Source organism: Papaver somniferum, unplaced genomic scaffold (assembly GCF_003573695.1).
Source record: "Papaver somniferum cultivar HN1 unplaced genomic scaffold, ASM357369v1 unplaced-scaffold_132, whole genome shotgun sequence".
NCBI lineage: Eukaryota > Viridiplantae > Streptophyta > Magnoliopsida > Ranunculales > Papaveraceae > Papaver > Papaver somniferum.
Genome location: NW_020622381.1, coordinates 24,448,833 through 24,457,296, shown reverse-complemented (window position 1 = coordinate 24,457,296; position 8,464 = coordinate 24,448,833). Strand labels below are relative to the sequence as shown.

The 8,464-nt window shown below is 36.3% G+C and overlaps 1 pseudogene; it reads left to right on the top strand.

Moving 5' to 3' along the window:
- Positions 1-8,133, top strand: part of LOC113332936 — a 25,595-nt pseudogene extending 17,462 nt beyond the window's left edge.
- The last annotated feature ends 331 nt before the right edge of the window (positions 8,134-8,464 follow it).

The window sequence follows — 8,464 nt, the reverse complement described above, 5'->3', positions numbered from 1 at the left end:
AACGTGTATGAAGATAATATTGTAAGATGGTTGAGGCACAAATGTCAAGTCCTACAGGAGGGTACTTTCTAAGAGTTAAAGCACACGGAGAATGATAATCACCCCCAAACTTAGAGTTTTCTGTGTCTCTAGAAAGACTAGTCACAACTTCCCTAATTTCTAGGTCATCAGATTCCTGAAAATGGTCAATAGATTCTTCTAAGTTGGGTTCATCCTCACTCATTTCTACGAGTTTATCATCTTCTAAGACTAGTGTTTCTAAATCGCTAGATTCTAAAAAAGTATTCTCAGGGTAAACTCTTTCCTCTAAACCATCATCACAATCATATAAAGGATTATCAGAGAAAGTTTCATATAAAGGCTCATCAACTAAGGTTTTAATCATAGTTACCTCCTCCGATTCACTGATAGGCACATCAAATAATGGATTATCCAACATACTGCAGGCTAAAGGATCATGAACTACATCGTCTAAAACGGTGGTATCTCTAGTCAAATCCACATCCTTTTGAATAGGTGAATAATTATTAAAATTATTTGGATTTGTACTAGAAATAACACGATCATTATAAAGCTCAACCGGAGTAACAAATTCCTGATCACTATGCCTACATATTTCATATTCTTCATCAATACTATCTTCATCATAATCATCACTATAATAACATGAAAATGATCGAACCTTATCAAAACAAGTAGTGTTACCAATTCTAACCTCGTCATCTTGATTATGTGAATAAAAACTATCCTTATTTTCGAGGGTGGTATTGGGAAAACTACACTGGAAATTAAGACTATCCTGAGCAAGTTTTTCCACAATCCTATTTGTACTCTCAGTAAATTGCTTGAGGGTCTCTTCTAGAGATATCTTAGTTGACCGCCCTATGGACTCTTCTGGGAGAAGAATATTATAAGTATCTTTCATAAATAACTTCCGTGCTGACTCATTGAAACTCTTGAGAGACTCTTCTAGAGAAATAGAAGGATTGTTTTGCTCGTATGACCTGTGGGTATGTGGATAGTAATTGGGCTCAAAATGGTATGGACCATAACCTTCAAAGGTTTCGCGTTCCCAATCACTATTCACACTATGGTCATAAAAAGGATAATGTCTAAGCTGCTCAGTCGGATACTCATTGTATTGGCTATTATAATACCAGTTCGACATCCTAACTGCAAGGGAATTCTAAACAAACACAAAGAAGGCTGACTCGACCACAACAAGCCTATTTTATCTAGCAAACAAAAGCATGATGGCTCCACTTAGATTGTTTCTAGACCAGCTTCTAATCCTTCGAAAGGGAATTCATTACAATTTTAGCAAACCCCTCTGGAATCAATCCGAGTCAAAGTAAGTTGAATAGAGGCGAGGGAAGCTGCGTAGAGCTTTGATACCCAAGGCCTCACCGCATTACAAGGCAACACAGTCACGCATTCAACTCATAGAAACCATCATGAACTTCGAAGTATGCTTAAAAGAATAACCAATATTTTTCGAATGACTTTCCTATTAAGCTCGTTACCCTATCGGTCTCGTTCTAGTCCAAATTTTAAGGCTTAGGTTCGCGTAGGTTACGTGTTCCTAAGGCGGGAAAGAAGGAAACGGTGATGAAATCTGAGTCCTTATCTTGATTTGGCCAGGCCTTGCCCTTTACTAGAAAATTAAATCCGATTTCAGGTCCTCAACATATAAGCATACAAAATCATCCAGTAAACCCGCTGACAGGGGATTCGCGGGTGTTTAGAATTCTTACCTCCTGTTCCAGACGGGGGATGAACCGTTGAAGTCGACTCGGGCCACGACTCCTATGTCATGTACGAACCCGAGGGGCCGAGACGATATCGTAATCATGGTCCTTCTCTGCACAGTTTATATTTAAAACTACCCTTCCGTAGGGTTTAAAAAAATAAAGTCCCAAAGTTCAATGTCCGAAAATAAAAAAAAAATGTCCAAAAATAAAAGATTACAAAAATAAAAACCTTAATTACAGTTTCTAAATAAAATAGAATATCTATATACAAAAATTTTCTTCTTCACTCCTTTTAGATTCCTCCTTTCTTTTCTTCTTTGGCTTCGCTTTTGTTTTCAACACTTTCTCCTATTTTCTTTAGCTCAGTTCCAAATCTGAAAGCAAACAAGAAATACCAAAAGGCGTAAAAAGGAACAAATAAAAAAATAAAAAAAAAACCTAAAAACAAATTTATAAACAACTCCGCGTCGGCGGCGCCAAAAATTGATGTGACTCAATAATGTTGTAGTAAGATGATTCGTTCACTCAGATTTGTTGAGAATTTGTTTTAAGACTTAATAAAGAAAATAAGGAAAAATATATATACACAATTTGTCACAAGATGAAGAGACGCTGAGACGCGGGATTCCACTACTTTTCATATTGTTGTGGTTCAGTCATTAACTCTAGACAATATAGCTCAAACAAAAGAAGTTGTGACTCTAGTTCTTTACCAAAAATAGATTTCGTAAAATATTATTTGTAAGTTAAAAGCATGACGCATCTAAAGTATTTAGAACTAAGCATGCAGCATCTAACAAAATAACAAATAATTAATAGAAATCATAAAGCAATTAAATCTATGCAAAAAGTCAATAAAAGAATGAATTCATTTACCACAATCATGAAAAGTTGCTTCCTCCATTGTCCCAGTGATGGGGTCTAGCTCCGCATGGTGAAAACACACTCAAAGGAATTTTTCATTGCTCAAAAAGGTGTTTACAAGGAGAAAATGGAGAAATAATTCAAAATCAGGTTTGTAACAATTATATTTGTTACAAACCAGAGAACTACGACCCTCGGCTGTGGGTCGTTATCGCTGTAGCTTCTACTCGCAACCACTGTAGCAATTACGACTGCTTCTTGTAGTCTTATGTTCTTCGTATGTTCTTCAATGGCAGCAGCAAAGACAATCTCTGCAACTCCCGATTCTCTGCTGTATTCTCACCCCTAACTCTCCATCCTCTCTCTCTGAGTCTAAGCCTCCAATTTATACTCAACAGGTACAAGAATATCGCCTCATTACTTCCTATAATCTTCCATTACTCGGCAGTAAAGAAGATATATTTTCTTTCCTTTCTTCTCTCCTGCACGCATCTACAGCTGCTGAACTCTCCTTATTTATCTCTGTCACGATCTTGTCTGTTGTTCGAGTCACCTAACATGTGTATAACACGCTCGAATTCTCCAAAACTCAAGCAAACCCGTGAACTACTCCTCTGGTGAACGTGTTGCTCTGTTTCACTCCATGGCACGATTGAGCCAATTCTGATTCAAACGAACACCCATACCAGCTTTCTATTGGCATATCACGTCTACCCATGAAGTTTCAGCGATTGAGTTAACCTCTAACCCCTCCAAGTTCCGATCGAAAAATCCACCGTTTGAGAATGAAAATTTCCCGCCAAAACAAATTTAAACGAAGAGGAAAGGGTTGTCCCTTATCCAACAGCTGGGGTGTGAATATCAAAGAAGATGCCCCTTAGTAATTAAGGTGCCTTTTAACCAACGGTGAGAGTCCGAATAACACGTGTCCTCCAAGGGTGCCCCGGGCAACTTTTCGAGCCGAAATTTCCAAAAATATTTATTTCCAAAAAAATACCTACAAACACACAAAACACCATAATAAGGACGAAAACGAGTACTAACAATACGAAACATTGAGGACAAATTAGACACATAAATGCGTCTATCATTTAACTTCCATTTTCCACTAGTGATGGTTCTGTTGAGCTCGATATATCTATTATAGGCAACCAACAGCAAGAAGGAAAAAAGTCAAAGATGGGAATTGTTCAAGATTGCCCAGCTTTATACCCATCTCTAACCACACGATGCATGTAGACAATGTGTGCTTAGATAATTCCTGTAGACAATGTGTGCATCCTCCTCTAACTTATACATCAAAATAGCAAACAAAAATTATTGCCTACAACTCTAGTTTCTTTTCCCAAATCCAAACCATATGAAATAAAATCATATGGAATGATAGTACGAAACAATCTATACAGTTGCCAGTAGTTGCACATCCTCTACAAATATGAAAATTATATATAATCAGATTAGACAATAAACTTTACCTAGTAACCGCGACACAAAAATATTGGTGGAATGGTTTGAAAACAAACTCGCTTCAATATGAAAGTATAATTCCTACCTAAAAAAGGTAAATAGTAATAGCATAAGCGAGGAGCCAAAAAATACTTCCACATTATAACGCCTACGTAATAATCAAAGCCAAAAAAACCTACAGATCTCAGTGCTAATATAGAGTACTGAATCACTAACAACTATTTTGTCCTCAAGTATAATGCTGGCCACATTTTCTCTGTACATATTATCTCCCCTTTGAAGAGGAATAAGAGTCCCAAAGCTAAGGATTTTCCAAGAACACCAACATGGCTGTTTGATTCCACCAAAATGCATGTCAGAAAAAACCTGAAAAGCAGAGTAGATGAGAAGAAATGTAGGCCATAAAAATGACGGACTCAAAGGAACATAGTAATAGTAAGACTACCATGCTCGAATTAATCATCGGTGTCTACAAATCATAAACTGTGCTCAACATAAAACACAGTAGATATTCATTTGCGAGAAAGAGTAGAGAAATTTAGCAAACCCTGGCATATGCGAAAGATAGAAACTTTGATTCTTGTATGAACTTTCGAGTAATGTCCCTAGAATTTTGATGCAAGTAATAAGCTGCAATGATGCAAAAATCATGTACATTTAGACTATTTAGTTCACAGATTTCGAAAGAACGGGAGCCTTCAGGTTTGCAACATACTCAAAGAATCATATTTAAGAGCATTATAATATGTATGCCTTATAATACCTTCATGGGTTAGGGAATGTTATTTGAGCAGGTGATTTGCCTTATAAATATCATCACCTTCCACTAAGTTTTTCAATTGTTTTGCCTATCTCTTCTGGAAACCCAAACTTGATTTTACTCTTAGCCCTAATAACCAAAAACCAAACATCATCACCATTCATGTAGATTAGTAAATCTGATGCTTATCACTCCATAATTTAGGAAACCCAATCTGTTGGCTGTCATTATTAAATGCATGTAAGAAAGTAATAGTGTTCCCCTTTCAGGCTTTTCATCAAACACTTGAAAGTGCAACTTTTGTTTACCCAACCCATCAATTTTAAGCATTCACAAACACTGAAATATTCTCAATTTAAGACATTCACTTCACAAAATTCATCTCAAACTTTCACCAAATCAACCACAGAATATCTAACCAAAAACTTCATCAAAACCCAACTTTATGCTCACGGATTTTAATAATAATGGCATAAGGGGTTTAGAGGAATTCGTGTACCTTTTTGCTAATCCAAACCTGCATCTAAGTCAGCTAATAAATTTCTTTTCCAAAAGCTTTGTCTCAATCACCGATTGTTGCTACGACTTGAGCAAAAAAGAATAACTATTGTAGTTTTAGTAGAACAAAGACCATTTCTTTTGATTATGAATAAAAAACGAATAGCTACTGTATCCCATTTTCTTACTGATTACTTTGATGAACACCACCACCACACCTTTGTCTAAACTCGAGGAGGAAGAAGAAAATTTCCGTAAAGTAGAAGAAGAAGTAAAGTAGGGCAGGAGGAAAGCCCTAATATGTTGGATTTCTCACGGGTGTATTGTACACCTAACTGGCGTTAGTAACTTCCGGTTAAGTTTTCGGTGTAAATCAAGTGTAACAAATTTATTAGCTGTAAATCCTCACATAAGTATTGTATACCCACGTTTTCGCTAACGGTGTTACAAACGACCAGTTAAATACAGGGTGTAAACGGAGTGTAAGTCAAAATTTAATGCTCCGACCAATAGAGTTCTACCACTTGTCCTCTCCAGAATTGCTCTGTGTGAAAGATTTTATCTTATTTAATTTGAGGTGGGTGTCACATACACCGTGCGACGTGGGAGCTCATATGACTTAGTGTTTTAAAGGAAGGGAGATATTAATTACCCCTTCATCATCCCTAAATAGATGACCTAGTTCAAATTTGCACAATTCTCAAGGCAAGGAGGAGATATGAGTTTTTTTAGAGGGGTGTATCCTAAAAACTCCTAGGTATTCAATTGGGATATGTAAGGAATCATTAAATATCCATGGTATTCAATTAGGATTGTTTTAGATTCCACAATTATCCTAAGTATTCTATTTATTTAAGATTTCATAAGATAGTTAAGGGACAAGATATATATGGATTCTTATGGATATTTGTAGGCAAAATATGTATGTTATTATCTCATATCAATCTTAACTCAAACCACAAGAGTTTCATGGATTCTTATGGACAATGTTTTTTTAATCACAACATGTTATGTTTTTCTACTACCACCACTACAAACCACCACCACCACCACCACACACCACCAACCAACACCAGCACAACCACCAAAATCGACCATCATTGCCACCACCAACCATCACCGCTACACACCAACCACCACCACGCCCACCACCACCATCGACCACCAGAAACCATCACTGCCACCGCCACGCCACAAACATCAACCCCCACCTCCCACCACCGCCTAAACTTTTGTATTTCTTTTAAGGGAATCATCCTGACCTTGATTTTTTCAATATACTTCAATTTTTAAAAATCTAACTACTCCTAAGGAAATCCATTATAATCCAGAATCATATATCTATAAGAACCTTAAGATTCTTGAAGAAACATTATAAATCCACTAGATTCAGGTAAAACTAGTATCTAATTTTTTCTAGATAAATCATGATCCAATACACCCTGTAATTATTTTTTACAATTATACCCGTGTATATAATAGCTACTACTAAAATTTATAAGTGAATTATCTCTCAAATTGTACCACGGATATTCATAAATTTTACACAATTGAAAAACATTTTATAACACCTATGTAACGAATATAAACATGCCTATCAAACTACACTATTTCTTATACTAACAATGGTAACTAGTCAGATCCTGTGTCAGAGGTTAGAAAAATCTGAAAACAAACTGTCTGACATCTAACTTGCGTCGAGTCAGGGATTGATTTAAATCCATATCACGAGTCAGATGCAAACAAACACAATTACTCATCTTCTTAAGAATATGTGTTCGGACTAAAAAAATAATGTACCAAGAACTTGAAACTCTTAGTTAGCAATGTTTCATGACGTGTCTTTTTTATCCACCAACTTGGGTTGGTGTCACACCCGCAAATGCTGACCATACTTGTTATAGTTGGGATAGTTGAAACTTGAAAGGTCCATAATCCAATAATTAGAAACGGATTACAATGATAAAAGTTTAGGTGTTTGGTTCAGGTTTTGGGACATATAGCGATTCCAAAGATTTTGCAGTGCCAACCAAGCCTCCTTTAGAACTGTGTACTCTTTGAGAGCATGCTTCTAAGAGATTGTAGGTCCATAATCTAATAATTAGAAACGGATTACAATGATGATTTTTTAGGTGTTTGGTTCGGGTTTTGATACGTATAGCGATTCCAAAGATTTTGCAGTGCCAACCAAGCCTCCTTTAGAACTGTGTACTCTTTGAGCGCATGCTTCAAAGAGATTGTGATTGGCTTGGACTTGAGCGGTTTTGTAATGGGGTTAAGCATAAATTTAGTGCATATATTTTGGGCAAACCACTATTAACGTGCCTACGGCTGACTTAATCATCGGGTATGCCGAAACTGATTTTAGATCAACTAGTGTTAGGATTCTTATGAATTTGACAGCTGGCTTATTCAATCCTGTCTTTTCCATTAATTTACGAGTAGATGCATCTGTAAAGTTTTGACAATGCTGATTAATGTTTTCATTTGTTAAATTGCGTAGTCATAACATTTCAGGAAGGTTTTACTCGACAATACAGTAAAATTAACTTACATACGGTCACAGATCATACAAGGTGAAATTTGCAAGTATATTTGTGTGTATGTTTTATACAAATTTTATTATGTATATTAAAATTTTGGATGCAGGATTGTCTACTAGGAGATTCACTGATTGCTTGCATGTTGATTCTTGAGAGGATTACCAGAGGTATCAACAATTTTGGTTCTGCCGCAAAGGGTGTATTTAGTCTCCTCGAATGGGGTGGTGTTGTCTTGTGCATGGAAGATTAAACTCTCAAGATATGTTGCAACATAAAGGAGTTAATTTTTGCAGCTCTTGTATTCTTTGTGATGATAATGCCGAGTCTCTGTTAGAGCATAGCTCCATCGACCTCGCATGCGTTGCTATCTCAAGCATGTTTTTCAATGTTAGTGATCAAAACTATGAGTCTTTATTTCTAGCCTACATAGCTAAGTCTCGTATTAAGATAGAAAAGTGTAGTTGAGCTCAAGGACTTCATGGCGATTCATCATACAACGATGAAGATCTATAAAGGAACCGTGGAACTTCATCAACAAAAAGTTATGTGGAGACTTGAACTTATCTATCACTCAAAAGTCT